At 41.1% G+C, this 20,201-nt stretch overlaps 1 protein-coding gene and 1 non-coding gene across 4 annotated transcripts in view; both read right to left on the minus strand.

The window, feature by feature from the left end:
* The window catches only part of FOXP1 (forkhead box P1), a 585,986-nt gene that overhangs the window by 366,971 nt on the left and 198,814 nt on the right, over positions 1 to 20,201 (minus strand). For all 3 annotated transcript variants that reach the window (XM_036868301.1, XM_036868303.1, XM_036868300.1), the window contains exon 4: positions 6,170 to 6,265. The gene's annotated coding sequence lies outside the window, so the exon portion shown is untranslated. The remainder of the gene's footprint in view (positions 1 to 6,169; positions 6,266 to 20,201) is intronic.
* On the minus strand, positions 1,037 to 1,109 carry TRNAG-GCC. Its single transcript has one exon. It is a non-coding gene; the product is annotated as a tRNA-Gly (tRNA).

The raw sequence follows: 20,201 nt of genomic DNA on the forward strand, positions 1-20,201 counted from the left end.
GAGTCTAATAAAGGTTTTTCCTGAATCGTTTGCTTCACTTAACTCCTACTCATTGAACTTCAGCTTTTTTGTTTCTGAAAAGGACATTAGGAACCAAATTTGATGCCCTAAACTGTATTTTACTCATGCTTTTTATTAAGCTTACAGGCTACAAATTATAGATCAACAAAAATTAATGGCTTTTATTTTTTTGAATAAATTAATCAATTTATTTATTTTATTTATTTATTTTTGGCTGCGTTGGGTCTTCGTTGCTGCGCGCGGGCTTTCTCTAGTTGCGGTGAGCGGGGGCTACTCTTCAATGCGGTGCGCAGGCTTCTGATTGTGGTGGCTTCTCTTGTTGCGGAGCACGGGCTCTAGGCATGCGGGCTTCAGTAGTTGTGGCTCGCGGGCTCTAGAGCGCAGGCTCAGTAGTTGTGGCGCACGGGCTTAGTTGCTCCGCGGCATGTGGGATCTTCCCGGGCCAGGGCTCCAACCCGTGTCCCCTGCATTGGCAGGCGGATTCTTAACCACTGCGCCATCAGGGAAGCCCCTAATGGCTCTTTTAATTTCTTAGATAACCCTAGCTCTTCCATAAATCATGTCAATGAGAGTATGTGACTTGATATAGTTCATCTTTTACCACCAAAAGCTGTGGGATAGAGAGAGAGACAAATCCCTCTCTGTGCTTGGGCTTTCACACAGCAAATGCACAACGAACGGCACAGTTCAACCAGGCCCCACCTAACACAACGTAGCAACCATAACAGACCCTCTACCTTAAGCAGGTGAAAGAAATAAAAACTCACAATGAAAGATATTTATATCTACCTCCTTTCAATCCATACAGACTTGAATTTTCTTTCAAAAAAGAGATATGTAAATTTGCAGGACCAATACATCAAGGGTACAATTTTTTAAAAATATTTATTTAGTTAGTTAGTTATTTATTTGGCCGCACTGGGTCTTTAGTTGCGACATGCAGGATCTTTGTTGCCGCCTGTGGGATCTTCTTTTTTTTTTTTTTTTTTAGTTGTGGCATGCATGCGGGATCTAGCTCCTTGACCAAGGATCGAACCCGGGCCCCCTGCATTGGCAGTGCAGAGTCCTAACCGCTGGACCACCAGGGAAGTCCCCAATTTTTTTTTTTTTTTTTAAAGAACAATGTATTTTTTTTTAATTTAATTTATTTATTTATGGCTGTGTTGGGTCTTCGTTTCTGTGCGAGGGCTTTCTCCAGTTGTGGCAAGCGGGGGCCACTCTTCATCGCGGTGCGCGGGCCTCTCACTATCGCGGCCTCTCTTGCTGCGGAGCACAGACTCCAGACGCGCAGGCTCAGTAATTGTGGCTCACGGGCCCAGCTGCTCCGCGGCACGTGGGATCCTCCCAGACCAGGGCTCAAACCCGTGTCCCCTGCATTGGCAGGCAGATTCTCAACCACTGCGCCACCAGGGAAGCCCCCCAATTTTTTTAAAATTAGAATTTCCAGGCAACTTAAGACATGGTCTATTGTGAGGCAGGAGATCAAATGAGCTCTGATTACTTAAGGATGAAACATCTCCCCAGCCAGGCGGCGTAAGGACAGTGCAGGACCTTGAACTCCAAATTCCCAAGGTGTTTTTGCATGTGGGTTGGGCTCCAAACACTGAGCCATCCCAGTATTTGAGGTTTATCACTGGCCTTATCTGAAACAGATCCCTCACATCCAACACTCGACATGCTAACAACAAATATAAAACAGGTCATCCCACTGTTCGCTCATTTTCCACTTTTTAAAGGTAATTCCGTGCATGAGATGAGTGAACCTAATAGGGAATCCAGGCTCTTCGCCATCTTTGCCCCCTTTAAAATGAAGATCACAAGAAAGTGCGTTATGGGTTTTGTCAGTGTGGTTCCCAATACCCTTTTGTTGATCTTCCTGAATCAAGAGCATCGTTATTCTGTCCCAGATCCTGTGCAAAGCACCATACACATAGCATCTCATTTAACCCTTGCACAAACACTACGAGCTTATTTAGGTCACGCTATTTCCCCTGCCTCAGGTAAGTAAACTGAGGACCAAAGAGAGAAAGTCATTTGTCCAAGAACAAACAGCCAGGGAATGAGAGTGCTGGGATTTGGGCTTGGAATCCAACATCCTTAATTAACTTATACCACCCACCATAAGCTTTAGAACCAAAAGGCAAATGATTCTGTCTTCATGGGGAAGGTGATGATGTATAACCTTTTCCGGATGGGACACACAGAGTATCAAAGACCTGTACAAGGTAGAGAGGAAGCTTTCCAGAGAAAAACCCAAGGGCAGGATTCTATTCCTATAATAAAGGTGATGTGCATGGTTTTATTTCTTTTCTTACTCTCTCACCCAGATGCAGTCCTCTTAGTACCATGAAATATAGAAATTCACAGGGAAATCCCAAAGGTCCTCTGACTGCTTCAACAAATACTGACTGCCAGCCTGCCTACTGTTCACTGGGCACTGCCAGCCATGAGGAAGCAACAACACTGATTCAGACAGATCTGCCTCTTGCTTATTACCTGGTTAACAGGTATATTCAGAAAGTGACAGAAGCTGTAGTAAGTGAAACAGACAAGAGGCTTGGGTGGCTAAGAGTTAAAAAGGGGAAGAGGGAAATCATCTTTAATGGGGGTAGTCAGGGAAGCCCACCCCAAGAAGGTGATATTTGAACTGAATAATGAAGGATGAGAAGGGGTTAGCTCTGTGAAGCACAAAAATTGTTCCAGGCAGAGAATCGCATGGTCCAGAGGCAAGCAAGATTTTAAGGCATCTGAGCACAGTAACAGTGTCTAAATAAAATATTTGAAACCACAGAGCAAAAATTTAGTTTCCAAGAGTCTCTTGAAAAAGTAAGAGCCACTCCTTCAAGCCACTACTTCCACAGAGTCGACTAATCAACAGACAGCCATGGTCAAGTGGTCGCCAACGCGTCTCAATCTTTGGGACACGTCGCCAACTGGGGCCGTCCATGAGCACAGCTGACGATCTCTGCCACAGTCACACGGCAGCTTCTCTGTGCATACGACACTGTTCTTTGAGGGCCAGTCCCAAGAAGACGTGTGGGGACCAGGGGCTGCTTTGCAGACTCAGCACAGAGGCAGGGAACGGGATGAGGCCGGGCAAGACCGACCTCATGTAGCATCAGCCTGCATGAGTGAAACCCTACTGAGTTTCAGATTATCATCAGCAATACCAACCTGAAAGCAGTCAGTGAATTCTGCTTGCTAGGCAGGCCCACTGTCTGAGTAAGTAAAAAAACGGAATAAAGAAAGAACTGCTTGCCTCTCAGGGGAAAGCGTCAAAATGGGACCCAGAGATCTAAGTCCTGTTAGCCGGGCTGTCCAGCTGTATACGTGGCTGCAGAGTCCTTGAAGACGGGCATCAAAGACACCTCCCAGGGCTTTACTTAAACTTCCAACAGAATACCAGGCGAGAAGCAATGGATTGTGAAATATACATCGTCTACCAGTAAAGTAATGACCAGTGAACCAGCCAGAGGATAGTAAAAACTCCTCAAAGACGGGGATTTCCAGCACATCACCCAGGGTGCATGGCACGATGCTGACATGTATTACCTACCAGGAACCGTGCTAAGCTCTTTATCTCAGTAATTCTTTATAGGACTCTAGCTCCTATTTGTATCCCCATTTCCCAGATGAGGAGGTCATGGCCCAGAAAGGCTAAGTAACTTACGCACGGTCACTCAACCAGTAAATGGAAAAGGTGGAATGTGAATCTAGGCTGATTTAACTTCAACGCAGACACTCTTACCCACATTGCTATCCTACATCTACAGCAGGCATTCAAGAAATGTCTGTGAATGCATCGGCTACCATGTTTCATGAGCATCTATCACAGGCTGGTATAGGCAGAGACTATATTATGAAGTAAAGGGAAGTCTCTTCTGTGGGATGGTAACTTTCACAAGAATAAAGTACAGGCCAATCTGGAATAGAGAAACTGGACAGGAGTGGCTCACTTGTCTCCTCCACCCTCCAAAGTAAGCTTTCAGCAGACATATGGGGAAGAGCAAAGCAGAGATGCAGATTAGACAGCACTGTCCAGTCTCTGAGGGACAGTTCAAAGCCATCAGTGGCAGCCCTCACACATACTGGGAACAACACAGTTGGGTGCGGGCCTGTATGTCCTAGGACCTCACGCTAGTACTCAGGCTTTAACAAAATCTCCCATCCAGAGGAGAGAAAATCCATTCGAAAATTTGGGAGTTTAAATTTTGGTTGATGGTTCTCATGAGACAGAAATTTCTTTCTCAGATTTGCCATGGCACTTCTAGTAAGAATATTATGGTCCTAAAATATTTACTGAGATATGTATCTCTGCTGAGAATTGAATAAGCTGAAATTCAAACATGTAAAATTCCAATAAGACGTTATACACACAAATCAATCGAAGAAAGAAGGCATTCATCATCAAAATAAATAAAAATTAGATATGGAAGAAAAACTGATAGCATGATTTCATATAAGTAACCACAATTGCTGCTCAATAACCATACACTTTTTCTTCATTACTACTAGAACCTGGAATTTATCTGGGACAACAAATTTCTCAAGTCTAAGGATCCAATTCCCAGATGCCCTTATATTAGGGGTGGATAAAGGATGTAAATAGAAGCCACTGAGGAAGACTTCAGGGAAAGTTCTTTAAAGAGGACTTCCTCAGCTGGGAGAACTACTCTTTTTGTTCCTTATACTTTCGCCTCTTCCTTTCAGGATGTAGAAGCAGTGGCTGGAGAGCCAGCAGCCATAATGTGACCTTGAAAATGAAGCAACACTTAAACAGGCAAGCAGAGCATAAAGACAGAAAGCGCAAATTGCTCTCCCCCAGACATCTTTTATGAGAGAACACACAACTAATTTTTTTAAACTCACATAGGTGCATCTCTGTTACTGGAAAACAATTCTTAAATGATATAAAGACATGAAAACATATCTAAAGACTACCCTACTATTTTTTGTCAGAAAAAAAAAACAAACTAGGAATTCATGAATTGAGATTCTGATTACCCCTCTATTCACCAAGCTGTTTGTTTAAGTATGACTTTCCTTAATTAGTACCACTAGCCCAGGGAAGCATATTTGCTGAACCTGTCTCTATGTTTTGACATACAAGGCTTGTGAATTTCAAACACACTTGTAGACATCCAAAGCATTATTATTTATTAGGGCCTATTTTAAAGGTGGAAGATCTGAAAACACTCTAGGAATCTGATGATTAAAGGAAATTTAATAGTTCTGTATTGGCATTTGATCTTTAGCCTGCCATAATCTACCCGTACAGCCCTTCATCCGTATACCAAAGAGGCATTTCAACAGCTTGTCCATCAACTGTAGAATAGAAGGAACGTACAGCCAAACCACATGACTTAGAAAATAAAAGAGCTTTCCCTCACACTCATTTAGCTCATGAAAACCCAATGTGATTAAAAGGGTGAAGGAGGTATATTCCACTAGGTGAACCATAATAATGGTGTACAGCATCCATTACCTTTGTAAGGAGTTTCGAAATTTTCAAAGTGCTTCCCTGTACATTATATCTTGTTTCATCCTTACAACTACAGCCTACTCCTACCTCAATAGAAAGGGCATTATTTTTTTATTCCCATTTCTTCTTGATAAATGGTTTGCTCAATATCAGAGGGATTGCTACCTGGTGAAGTATCCTGATTCCAGGTCATCTGTCCCGTTTTGATGCATTAGATCAGGGTCCACAAACTATGGCCTTTAGGCCACATATGGCCCACGACCTGTTTTTGCAACTAAAGTTTTATTGGATGCAGTCACGCCCATTTGTTTACCTATAGTCTATGGCTACTTTTGCTACATCAGCAGAGTTGACTAGTTACACAAGAGACTCTATGGTCCATGAAGTTAACAATATTTACCATCTGGCCCTTTAGAGACAAAGTTTGCCAACCCTTCATTAGATCACCCTTCCACAGATATGATCCAAGTTACAAATCCTGCTCCGAAAAGCCATAAAGCTATCGTGGAAGGCAATAAACCTATTCCTGCTGGCTTTGGAACTCATGCTTGATAATGGGGCATTCCATTATCTTCTGAGGGATTACTATATCCAGTATCGTGTCACCTGCAAAGGTGGATGGCAATTTTTAATCGGTACACAATATAAGTGTTGTTTGCCACTCACCCTGAACTTTTAACGTGTCTCACAGCCATAAAAAGTCTGGAGGTCACTGGTTGGGGGCATGCATAATGCCACAGGACTGCAACACACAGAGAGACACTGAAAGCAAAAAGAACAGAAGAGGTTAAGCGAAGCGGCAAACTGTGTTGCCTCAAAAGTAACACATTCACGTAAGCCTTAGGTCTTCCTTATTGACACAGTGCTTTTACATTCAATATATAATCATGTATCTGTGTATCTATTTTGTCCTTCCCCTTCTAGAATCAGCATTCCATGTAGCTCATAATTTGAGTTCAGCGTTATAGAATTATAGTACAAAGATGTTACAGAGCCAAGTAAAACTGCTACTCTTGAAGCCACTGTCATTCACTTAGGAAGTGTGGTTCCTTTAACTTCCAACATTTCTTACTTTTGAGGATAACTTCTAGGAATTACAATGTTATCTCATTCTGAGAAATATCGGTAAGATGATCCCTGAGTCCCAGTGAAGATTTTCCTTTGGGTTTCGGTCTTCAGTCTCTCTCAATGCATTCAGTACAAGCGACCGGAGGAAATATACACGCAAACGTGTACGCACACACACATACATCATCACCTTATTAAAAAAAAAAAAAAAAAAAAAAGACAAGCTATCTCACCTGCCAGGCAAACACAACATCTTACTCCCCAAAGGTTACAATTCTTTTTCCATTGCGTTTCAAATGCAGAAGGAAGCTGTGAAACAGCCCCCTCGTGCAAACAATCAGCCTGTGCATGTGCTCATGTGTGCTGAGGCTATGCGTTTTCATGGCTTAGTTGGGTTACGAGTATTTACCAAATCTAAGGCCAAGTAAGCTGAAGTTGCTGACAGACAAGTCAGCTCATCCTCAAGCAGTTTCAGGAAGTTTTTGTGAATAGCAGTCAGTAGCAAGGTTTTACATGCCAGGCCTTTAGATCCTTGAGATGATAATGACACCGGTACAGCCCTGAAGATGACAGAAGGGACCCGCTGTGAGACAGGGAAATGGAACTACAGGATGAACAAAAAGCATGACCTCTTCCCTGTGTGTGTGTTGTTCCCTTGCAAAAGTAAACTCAGACAACACTCCATGAGTGTACGTGTATTCTAAGCTAATCAGACAGAGAAGTTGAAACCAAAAAGGAGATGTATGAAGTTTTATGATTTGAATAGTCGTGTATCTCCGGAAACTACACGGGCTGTCTGTCTACCAGGGCTCAGCAGAGTGTTAAGTGGGTGCCTTTTCTTGATAGGAGATAAACTCAGGACAGATGGGTCCACACTCTGTTTTCTAGGTATCAGGTATCGATGTGAGTGTAAACTGTTTGTCAAATACATTACGGCCTAAGAACCGTCATTCCTACATGAGTTTAACATGCTGTGTTAGCGTTATTCTCCTTCAACAAGGCAGCTTAAGAGCACGATAAGAATGCATCAAAAATATTTTTCCAGGTAATTTCAGTTGGCAAAGTTCAAACTTAATTGGTGACCTCATTAATGAGCAACTGCCACCACAAGAAAGAGGACCCTTGTCATGGACTTATCAGAGCAATGAGATAACGAAGTTAATTATATTGTTTCCAATGGATTTACACTGGCTTCCTTTCAGAGTCTACATTTTCCAAACATTCGTTCTGACACTCCATGTGTATGCTCCTCTTCAGAACCCTATCAGCTGTGGGCTCCTCCAGGAAATGTCGGCAGATCACAGCCCTCACATCAGGGCAAAGCGATCGGAAAACTTTTCTACCCTTTATTATCTACTTGTAAAATGTTATAAGCCTGTAAACTAGTTAATTTATGAGCCGTGTTAATAATTTGCCCACACTTGATCGCAGGTTTCGCAAACACTGGTTTCCAGGGATGTGGGAGGATAATTTGTAGGTCCGGCATCTCTCCTAAGGGGGCACTAACTAATTTGACACAGTAACATGACATTGATGGTGGGACACACTAATGACCACACTCCAGGACATGGCCGTCAGCCTGTCGTTCCAGTGAAAAGCCAGCTTGCCTTCGCCGCTGCTCGGTACACGATGCTCAACTAATTATTCAGACAGCGACATTAATGAGAGCCCTCGTGTTTATTTTCAACGTACTAACCAGCGCTTAGCTTCCATTTGTCGGATATGGTCACTGATTAAACTGTGGCTCATGAATAGTAAATCTGAACTCGAATACAACAAAGGAGTGCCCGAGAAAAAAATGAGGAACAACTGATTGGAAAACCACCCTTGTCAACTTGTTTTCAGTCTCAAATTTCGTCAAGGACAAAGTGACAGGTAGTAGGAAATGCTGTGAATACCAAGAAAAGTGAAAGGGATATTTTTAATCACCTATGGCCATATACAATTTGACTCTTGACCAAAGCCACAGGATCACCTTATGGTCAAGAGCAACTTATGTCTCAAATAAACTTCACCAACTTTATGGTACTGAATGAAGATTTCTTTTGAAGCTAGTTTTTCCATGGAATGACCAAAAGGTTTGTTTGCTTTAGTGTGCTTTTTCAATCTTACAAAAGTTTGATCTTTGATGAGATTGTCTCAAATATGATCTTCACAAACATCACTGAACGCAACTGTGTTTTTTCCAAATCTATTGCAAATCTGTACGACTGAGGGTCTTTTTAAAAATTTCTTTAATATCCTCTTATATGTCTTGTTTCTAGTCTGCTAAACCTTGCAATCAAGTTCTTTCTACTTTAAATTAAATTTCTATTTTGGTATGATAAATTTTGTCCTTCATTTAATGGTGATTATAATCCTAAAATATTCATATAATCATAATTTAAAATGAATAACTTAAAAAAGGTGTGCTTAGATCCATGAGAGGTATTAAAAAATTGAAAATGGTCCTGATGTGGTTCATTGTAAGAGGTGCACTTTGAATCAAATAACAATGGTAGTATTTCAACAAACGTCCTATCTGCCCTCGTGGATAAAAATTCCACTCAATACTGTGTATGACTTCTGCTTTTACAGAATAGCAAAATAAATCTGAGTCCACGTAGACCACTTTGGGAATGAAAATGTCACTGAATGCAACATTTCTTAAGTATGTATCTCTAAACTTACTCTATGATAGATCTGTGATTTTAGAATGCCAAAGTATGTAAATGGCACACAACATGTGGGAAGCAGATTCAGATCACAGGCTAATTTTTAAAATATATTTAAACAAGTATACAGATTAATTGTCTCTACCCAGCATTACTGTCTCCAAATGTTATTTACACGGGTAACTGTTAAAGACAGGTTCTCAGATTATTGGCATCTCTGTGCCATTTATGCCTGGTAAGCGTGTATTCTCCATAATAACCCAAGAAGATGTGGTCAGTCTGTGGCAGAGACTCGCTAAATCTTCATCAGATCTCTTCCTTCTTCCTGGGCGTACACAGCTGGGATGTATTTCCAGTTAGGTGGGTCCTTGCGGCTGAGTTATGGCCAAACAGATGGAAGTCGGTATGCTACTTTCATCCTGACCCAGAAGCCTCTGACCCAACCCTAATGCCCTCTCTCTTCCCTTGGTTGTGAGCTCAGAGGTCCAGGGCAGAACTCCAAGTCCTACAAGATGGTGGAGTCACTGGGTGGAATGAGCCAAGGTCCCTGAAATACCACGTGGAGCAGACCACCACACTTGTTCCCCACCAGCCACCAGACGGAGGTGCCTCACAAGTACACCTGCACTAAGTTAAGCCTCTGAGACTCAGGAATGTTGATTACATTTGCCAGTGTGTATCTCTTACCCAAATACACAGACCTTTCTGATTTCAACCTGGTTCCAAACTTATACTTGAATTTCAGAAACACCATACAGAAATTTGCAAATTTGGAAAAATCCCTGAAGATACGTTATACTTGTGATTGTTTGCTCCTCTAATTAACCTAAGGGTAGAAAGAAGAAAGGGAACAGGCAGCTAATGTGTTCCCAAAACATGTCAGGTGTATCTTTCCTTACTTTATCTTCACATGGCCCTGTGAGGCGGTCCGATTCCCATTTTATGGATGAAAACACTGAGCCTCTAAGGAGTGAAATACGAGCCAACGCCAGGGAATGTAGATCCGGTGGTCATTTTCTTAGTTGACTGCCTCTTGGCTTTTAATACCCAAATTCTACAGGAAATGCTTACTTCTAAGTCAAACGTTTTTGGTTGTTGGTTAGAAAAGAAAAAAGTCCATGACATGCTCTAAAATGTAATACAACATTTTCAATTAAAAGCATGAGGAGAAAGTGTCAAGTTACAATACAATCGGTAGAATGTCAGAAACTTCTGTAGAGGTTTTGAAAAGCCAGCAACAAAGGGGGTGTGTCGCAGATGTTCCTGGTGATTAAAAAAAAAAAAAAAAAAAAGCCACATTAAAAAAAAAAAAAAAAATGCATGTTGAGAGCATATTAATTGTTGAGAAATCAATGTTTTAGACATTTTTACATTCTTAATGCAATGGTTGTTAACTATATATAAGGTGTTTTACTATACTTTGGTCATATTTTAGAAGAAGGGCTGGCAACCTTTTTCTGTAAATGGCCAGACAGTGAATATTTTAGATGCTGCAGCTTTTGCAGCTGTTAAGTTCTCTGTGGCAACTATTCCACTCTGCCACTGCAGCAGGAAAGCAACTAAAGGGGATAAGTAAACAAATGGGCGCTGTGTTATGATAAAACTTTATTTACAAAAACAGGTAGTGAGCTGGATTTGGCCCCAGGGCCATAATTTGCCAACTTTTTTTTTTTTTTTAATTTCATCCCTCCCCCCCATTTTTTGAAAGTATAATTGACTTATTATATTAGTTTCGGGTGTACAACAACATAGTGATTCGATATTTTTATATGTTACAAAATGATCACCACCATCATTTGCTACCTTCTGCCTTAGCAAATTGATTGGGGGTTTAACATACTGACACATAACACATTATGATTTCTCATGTGTTAAATAATGGGAAATAGTAACACTGTAATGAAAAGAAAAAGCTGATTTTTTCTCAGCCAGCAAAATCAAGTCCCTGTCTTAAGGTAATGGAGGCAACAGTCACCTTAAAGTGACCTTATAATAAATACTTCTTAAAAAAAAAAAAAAAAGTAAAGCAAAATAAATAATTTGTAGATTTAAAATGTCACTGGAGGAGTGAATGCCGGAAGCAAAAAATGACAACCTCTAGAAGTTTCAAAATCAGGTACAAAGTCTCCCCACATTAGAACCAAACAGCTTTCTTGGATTTGGAGGACGTTCTTTATCAACCAATTTCAGAGTGGGAGCTATGTGTCCAAAGATAGAATATGCCAGAAGAAACGCATCAAATATATTCTCCCGTCATTCTCCCAAGAATGTAAAGTTGTTGTAACAAGGTTTTAGTTCACTTTTTTTGGGCGGGTGGTAAAGCTCACAGACGTAATACAGACAGAGAAATGCTTTTTTTAAAAAAAATCTCAGTTCCCCATTCATGTTTTATTACAACAGTGAAGTACACAAGATGGTTCGAGACATAAAATGGATAAATTGTATGAATTTGTTTTACCTAAAATGTCAATCCCAACAGAAAAAAAGCAAGTCAGTGATAGCCCAGTCTGACAAAGGAATATTTTGTAGCCATTAAAAATAGTTCCAGGAATAGGGAAATGTGTACAGACGCTTGTTATGATGTGACATGAAATAAGCAAGATAGAAAAATCATAGCTGAAGTACACTCTTAAACATATGCATCAAAAAAGAAAAAAAAAAAGAAAATGGACAGAGAGTTTGCCTTGGAGGAAATGGGATTAGCTGCTATTTTTCTTTACAAACTTTTTGTATTTTTGATTTTCTAAAACAAAGCAATTTCTCAAATATCGGTTATAGAATCTGAAAAAGCTATCTGAACTTCAAAAAGAAGAAGACATTCGTTGTACATTTATTGACACTCATTTATTAATGGCTTTTGATTGCCTCTTTTTCAGAACAGGAGTGTCTTGAGAGCAGAGATTCGTGTCATCTCTCATATCCCAAACATGGTGTTATAGCATCTCACGCACTCAATTAACATTCCTTGAAGCAACTGAATAGTTCACCTTACTTTTAAAAAGTCCTCTTAATGAGATTCTATAAATAAATTAAATTTTTATACTTTAAGCCTTCAAAAAAAAAACAAAACAATTTTGTTGAAAGCATTTGATCGCTTGCAGATTATAGCTGTAAATCAGTTGCCTGATGCAAAAATTGCACTTTCTCTCCTCTTTCCTTTTCCCATGATGGCACACAATAACTTTGTCTTTCAGTAACTTAAAACAATTCTGAGTCATCGGCTCCTTAAAAACAAAATACATCTTGTTCAAGGAAGCTTGCCATTTCATAAATATTTACCCCAATGCACTACGCTGCTTTGAAGCGGGGATGGTGAGCTCCCGATTGACAAGTAACTTCTGAGCAGAAAGAGGGAGGAGACCTCTCATGTCGGCGAGGAAAGGGTGTTATGCTGTCTCCACATTCACTCTCTGCTGTGGAGGCTCTTCCCCACCAGCCAAAAAGCACACGGCAAAGGCAGTCATCATTCATCACTGTTTTCTTTCTCTCAGTCAATCTCTGTCTCAGACACACACACACACACACACACACACACACACACACACACACGCATACTCACCCTGCACTCACCCTCTCACTCCCCGCTTGCATACTTTCAATGGCTCCCCAGTATTCTCAGGGAAAGAGATCAAAACCTGCACTTGGCCCTTAAAAGGCCACTGGAGATCTCTCCAGCCTCCAGCTCAACTACACATCTCCACTGGCCCTGTTCAGCTTCTCACTGGGCCTCTGTACTGAGCTAAAAGGATAGAGGAAGGAAGACTGAGGACAAGATGAAGGTTCCGGCTTCCTTCTTGAGAACCACCGTGGTCAAGAAGACAGTGGGGAAGAAACATCTTTTTTTACAAAAAAAAAAAAAAATAGGCATCGTCAACACTTTATTAATATGTTTTCCTCCACTTAATGTATCACGATAAATTTCCCATGGTATCTTCTGGATAGAAATAAACTGAGATGAGTACACAAAAAACTTAAGCCCTAAAAGCAACTTCAGTTTTCTCCTTAACACATAACCATTCGCCCAAGGGTTGTCTGCAAGCCCACAACAATGACAAGTGGGAGAGATTTTGTTGGTTCTCACCACCAGGAAACTCTTTTCTCCAAACTTGTCCACTCCAGGGGGAAGAGAGAAAGGGAGAGCCAACTGCAGAACACAGCGAGGTCCCACCATGGGAAAGCCAATCTGTGTGCAGTCACACTCGCACTCGGGGTAGAATATTCCATCCTACAGTGGAACACATGCAAGCCACAGCTGGCTCATCAACAAATCACCTTGCCTAACCCCACAGGAAGATGGGCTTTCAGTTGGGAATGAAATGAAAGACATCTGCCTGATGACATGCAAAAATCAAGGCCCCCTGAGGACTATCGCTCTTCCTGATTTCTGGGGGAACAAGGGTGTTTATTAATGAGCAGCGACAAAAAGAGGAGGCGCTATGCTTCACTGTGATCAAACCTCAGTGGCCCAAACCAAAGCAACATATTGTTTGGGACTGTCACATGATAACTAGTGCCATTTCATTTTCCTCTTCCTGGGCACACAGGAAGATTATGTTGCCCTGTTTTCCTGACTCTTAGGTTGGGACCATGTATCTGATTCCTGGCCCATGGGATGGCAGCAGAAGCAAGGTGCACCACTTCCAAGCCTGACCAAAAAATCAACTGTGCTCCCGGTTCTTCATCCCCCGAGACCATGGAGACCCCATGTTCTCGTGGCAAATACAGGATGGAGAAGGTTCCATGGGCACATACAGACATGAAGGGAGCATGACACACACCTTTATTATGTTAAGCTACCAAAATTTGCAGGTTGTTGGTCACAGCAGCTAGCACAACACATCCTGATTAATATACGTTACACCTTATTACAGTCTTCATTAGGATTTCCTTGAATACATACTTATTTTTGGCTTAGTCTCCACCATGGGACCATGTCTTGATATTCTGTGTATCCCCTTTTAGAAAAGACCTACCACCATGTCTTCCAATAAATGGTTGCTGATAGAGTGACAAATGACTAATCAATTAAGAGGGAAAGCATTCACGTGACAGTTAACTTTTTCAGTAATTACCCTGGGCCAGATATGACAAATGAGGACTTTGCTCTCATAAGGCCCGCAGGAAACAACAATACAAGCAAGTGGGAAAGATGAACACACAGATGTGACCTAAGCACAACAGGTCAGAAAAGGCTGCATGTTAGAAATGATCTGGAAGCCTAAGACATTAAAAAGATGAGCAGAACTTAACCAGGGAGGCGGGGCTGGGTGGAGGGTGAAGGGAGCGATTCTACGATTCTCTTGGTCAAAACAGACAAACACAAACACCGGGCCTGAAAAGAATCCATCTTCTGTCTTCTACAATGACTTTAAAAATACAACGTGGGAGTATCACGACTTCCAAACCAAAAAATGAGGCCAAATACATTGACTAATACAGAAATAAAAGAACGCCATTACCCCCTGCTAAGTGTCTCAACGGTGTAACTTAAGACAAAACACTTGTTTTTCTTCCACCGACAGGGAGAAAGGAGTGGGTTAGTCACACTCAAATTGCTTTTCTAAATTATCTGACAAAATAATAGCAGGAGAAACGAGGCAGTTCACAGACCGCACCACTATTCCTTCTTAAATATTCATTTGTCTCCTCCTTTCTATAAATATCAGAATGATCCCTCAAAAAAAAAAAAAAAAACCACAAAAAAACAAAAACAAAGTGGGTTTTGTTTATTCTTTAAACCCATAAGCTCATGAGGATAGAGCACTTAGAATAGGGTCGAGAGACCCAGCTTCTCATCAGCACGGGATCGGCACTGAGCTGTAGCTTTTAACTGGGTCCCCTCATCTGCAGCCTGAGAACAGGCGGTCTGGAGAACTGGAAAGTCCTTTCCGGCACTAGTATCTCATAAAGGGGTTTTCAAACTCACATGCTCATCACGATCACCTGGAAGGCTCATTAAAACAGGACTGCTGGGCCCTAACCCCAGAGTTTCTGATTCAGTAAGGCTGCGGTAAGGCCAGAAAATTTACATTTCTGCCTCCAGATGATGATGCCGCTGCAGCTGCTTGGAGGACGGTGCCCGCAAGTCCTCTGCTTCCAAACTGCCTGTCTGTGCACATCTGGACGCCCAGGTGGAAGACGGTCTTCTCCTAACCAGGACCAGCCGAGTCTATCTCGGGTGGGGACTCTTTCAGGGTTCCTTGCCCAACCTCTGGGGACCAAGACCTTAGCCTCTCTCCCAAGGAAGTCTACTCTCAGGAAAATACCTGAAGTTCTGCAATCCTGTCCCCAGCAGCCGTCCATGTGGTTTGTTCTGACCTCTGAATCAGAAGTGGCTGCCTTCGAGGGCTTTGCATCAGTCTCAAAAGAAGACCCAGCCCTTTGCCATGTCATGTAGGGCCCAACTTCCAGCTCCAACCTCTCCCATACCATTCCCATCCACCCACCCTTATTCCTGCTAATGACTTTCTGTTCCCACACCATACTCTTACTAACTCTGAGGCTTAGGCTTCATCATTCTCTCTGCCTAGAAAGTTCTTCCTACAGCTCTTTGTATATGGAGATCATTTGTAACCTTTAGACCTTAAATCAAAAACCATCTCGATTCTGAAAACTCCTAGTCCTAAAACTATGAAAAAAAACCCAAAAAACAAAAAACCATCTCTTCCATGCTGCCTTCCCTGATCAGACCGTTTAAATGACCCTCTCAAGGTATGGGCCATATACCGTTTCCTTCATGTATTTTTGTTCTATGTAAATACATTGCTCCTTCATTCCATTATTGACTCTCTCTGCCTCCCTCCACTCAAAGGCAAAGTCTGTGAGAGCAAGGGTCTGCTGTGCTCCCTTCCCCTCTCTGCAACCCTCACACAAAACACAATGACTGTCCTACGGCAGACGCTCAAGAGATATTTGTCGCGTGCAGGAATGACTACATTAATTATCCTATTCTGTCTTTTAATTTTAAAAAAAAACCTAAGGAAAAGCCAATAACTATGAGCTATAATATCACAAGTTCCAGAGCCCAGAGTGATGCGTAATGGCACGTGACAAGACTAAAGTTACGGGAACGAAGCATCTGTGCCACAATTTCAGGCTTGAGAAACTGAAGTGGGTCCAGGGCTGGGGAGATCCTTGGTCATACATCTCAAAGCACCCCCAAGAGGCCTGCCCTGTCCTCTACAAGCCATCCCATATCATTTCTGCAAGGCTGGGTCCATAACCCCTAGACGTCTTGAACTTCTTTCTAATGTCACCCCATTCCTGCTGCCAGGTGCAAAGGCAAAGAAAGTTCTTTGCAAGCTGAGCTCCCCTACTCTGGTCGACTCTGAAAAACCACTTGTAAGTGGTATATGTTAACCACAGTTCGTAATTTTGTCACAGGTGTTTGACTAAAAAGGGGACAAAGCCTTTTAAGATAGTCTGCCTCTGTTATGTCATTGTGTATATTCCGCGCCACACCTACAAGCTAACACAGTCCTTTTGTTCTATGCCATGGCAACCAAGAGAGGTAACGCTGCATAATTTTGCTAGGGGCATCCTATAGGCTCAAAAATGTGCACGCCTTGGAGGGGGTGGTGGTGGGATGAATTGGGAGATTGGGATTGACATGTATACACTAATATGTATAAAACAGATAACTAATAAGAACCTGCTGTATAAAAAAATAAAATAAAATTCCAAAATTCCCAAAAAAAAGTTCGCGCCTTTACCAAAAAAAAAAAGTTAAAGTAGAATTTTAACACAACTTGTCACAACAGCTGACACCCATACACTGAGGAGGAAATCAAATGATGTGAGTTGTACCTGGCAGTTCAACAGAATACAGGATAAATACTTTTCACAAGGCAGCCAAACCATCGGTGAGAACTTTTCTATAATTATTTTTTAAAAATCGTTAACATCTCTTAAGCTTTTTACCAGCCTGGTGGGGTGAAATCAGTGCCAATTCTGGATTGGACACTAATTTACTTATTGTGCAGACTTAGAAAAGTCATTCTGTGAAACACACTGTAAGGAGAAGCTTCATGAATTCAATTATTCCAAAGGTTCTTTCCAGTCCAGACTCTTTGAATCTATGACGTAGTTTCTGGGTGTCCACCTTAGGTGGACACACACAAGGAAAAGGGCCAGCTCACCTCTGCCCCCAACGCCCCCGCCCCATTATAAAACAAATACTGTGAGAACGGCCAGCCTTTATCACAAACCAAGGTGTGGGGTGGTCATACTCTGGTTTCTTGTATCTGTTCAAATAAAGTTATGTTTCCATGTACTGCAGGAGGGTGAGCTGATGTAGTAATTACCTGTTACTCTTGACAAGTAAGGTAATTAATGTAGCAAAATACCACTGCAATGTGTGTAAATTTAGACCACCATAATTAAAGCACCCGTCTGTTCAACAAAATGTTCAATTAAGAAAAAATATTGACGGTGTACATTTTTGGAAATTAGAAAACGTATGGAATGAATGAATGTCCCTTAGCTGACATCCGTTTCTAGAATGCTTTCTCAGCAGGGAGCACGCATAAAGGGTTATAACAGAGTAACTTCCACTAAAACACAGAATATTTTTGTACATATACTATTAAGACAAGAGTCTCTTGTGGAAGTATGTTATTGAGCATTCTCATTCTATGTCACATATGCAAGTCAGAAAATGAACTTCAGGAGGATCCGAACCCCCAAATGATAGCAAGTAGCAAAAAGCTGAAAAGTTATTATTGTGCAACAACCCAAGTAACAGGGCTGCCCTCAAGTATCATAACCCGACAGTACGATTACCTACTTGCCAATATTAAAGAGCTACAGATACTAAACACACCCTGGGCAAATAAAACAGCTGCCAACTTCCTGGCACTCCTTGAACAGAGAGACAATGGTATCAAAGTTTGCTTCATTATCTTTTACTCTGGTTTCTTCCTGTGTCTACCAGTCATTTTTTTTTCTTTTATTGAAGTATAGTTGATTTACAATGTTGTGTTCATTTCTGGTGTATAGCAAAGCGATTCAGCTATATATATTTATATATATGACACACACACTTTTTCAAGTTCTTTCCCACTATGGTTTATTACAGGATATTGAATGTAGTTCCCTGTGCTGTACAGTAGGACCTTGCTGTTCACTTGTTTTGCATACAGTAGTTTGTATCTGCTATTCCCAAACTCCTAATTTATCTCTCCCTCCCCACCTACCCCCTTTCCCATTTGGTTTGTTTTCCATGTCTGTGAGTCTGTTTCTGTTTCAGACCCAAAGGTTAACACGCTGAACAAGAAGCCTACCTGGTCCTTCACTTGAAGGAAAGCTGATGTCCTTGCTAATCTGCTTGAGAGCATCTCTAGCCACGTAAAGAGTCAAATGCCCAAAGAAATTAAACCAGAACTGCCATAAGACAGAGGCAAAAAGAAGTCATCAGTTACCAGGTCAGGAGAAAAGTAGTTACCTCTAAATTTGATCACAGGGAAAAAAAAAAAAAAAAAAAAAAAAAAAGAGCTCACTGATATCTACGTGGAGAAGTGGGAAACGAGTCAGGGGTTCTTTTTGAGAAGGAAATCCCAGGGGTTTTTCTCTTAATTCTTCTACTCAGATAAATTCAGAGGAAGACACAACAAGTTGGCCTAAGTAAAGAAACAGCTAGAATCCAGACAGACTAAACAGTGTGATATGGGAAAGAAACACTATATGATTTCAGTGTCACTTAATGATGTGTACACTTGCTTTTGGTCTTGTTTTCACATTTTTGTATAGTATATCTTACCTTGGGAGATAGAAAAATCTAGAGAGAAGTAACTAAAAGGCACATTCAAGTGACTTCACAGTTTATCATATTAAATTAAGCCCTAAATGTTCTATATCTGAGAACTTGGATGTATCCCCAAGTAAAGAATAAAAAGTACAAGGAGACATTCTAGATCAAAACATGATGAGGAAATGAAATGGTTTCTCCAACTAAAATACTCTGATTTCGCACTTGGAAATAATAACAATGATCTTAAAAGGACGAGGATGAAGAAATCACTTGCTCTAGCTGTTGACAAAAATAAGGCTGGAAGATCACAGCAGGGAAGAGGATTTTGTAAAAGTATCCTCAGAACTTACATTACCTGGCGGGCACTGGAGTATTAACTTCTAAAATGAACTTTTTTTTTTTAGAGCGGAGGGGGTGAGGGAATGAGTGAAATAGGTGAGGGAGATTATGAGGTACAAACTTCCAGTTACAAAATAAATGAGTCACAGGGATGAAATGTACAGCATGGGGAATATAGTCAATAATAATGTAATATCTTTGTATGGTGACAGATGGTAACTAGACTTATCGTGGTGATCATTTTGAAATGTATAGAATTATCCAATCACTATGTTATGCACCAGGAACTAACATAGTGTTGTCAGTCAATCACACCTCAAAAACAAATAAACATAGAAAAAAAGAACAGATTTGTGGTCACCAGGGGTGGGGGAGGGGTCTAGGTGGGGGGGGGGGAGGGGGAATTGGATGAAGGTGGTCAAAAGGTACAAACTTCCAGTTACAAAATAAGTAAGCACTAGAGATGTAATGTACAACATGATTAATATAATTAACACGGCTGTTAGATATGAAAGCTGCTAAGAGAGTAAGTCCAAAGAGTTCTCATCACTAGGCAGAATTTTGTTTTCTTTTTCTTTTTTTTTTGTATCTCTATGAGATGATGGAGGTTCACTAAACTTACTGTGGTAATTATTTCATGATGTATGTAAGTCAAATCATTATGCTGTACACCTTACACTTAGCGTTGTGTGTCAACTATATCTCAACAAACCCGGAAGAAAAAAAAGAAAATAAATTATTTGTAAAAAACTCTCATAGTTAGAAAGGATGCTAAATCTAATTATGATAGGGATGGGGGGAAAGGGGAGGCATGAACTGAGGATCTGATGCAAGATTCATGGAATGCAAACTAAAATTTCTGTTTCTCCAGTGCTGAATGAACCATCCA

This window comes from Balaenoptera musculus, chromosome 11 (assembly GCF_009873245.2).
Source record: "Balaenoptera musculus isolate JJ_BM4_2016_0621 chromosome 11, mBalMus1.pri.v3, whole genome shotgun sequence".
Lineage (NCBI taxonomy): Eukaryota > Metazoa > Chordata > Mammalia > Artiodactyla > Balaenopteridae > Balaenoptera > Balaenoptera musculus.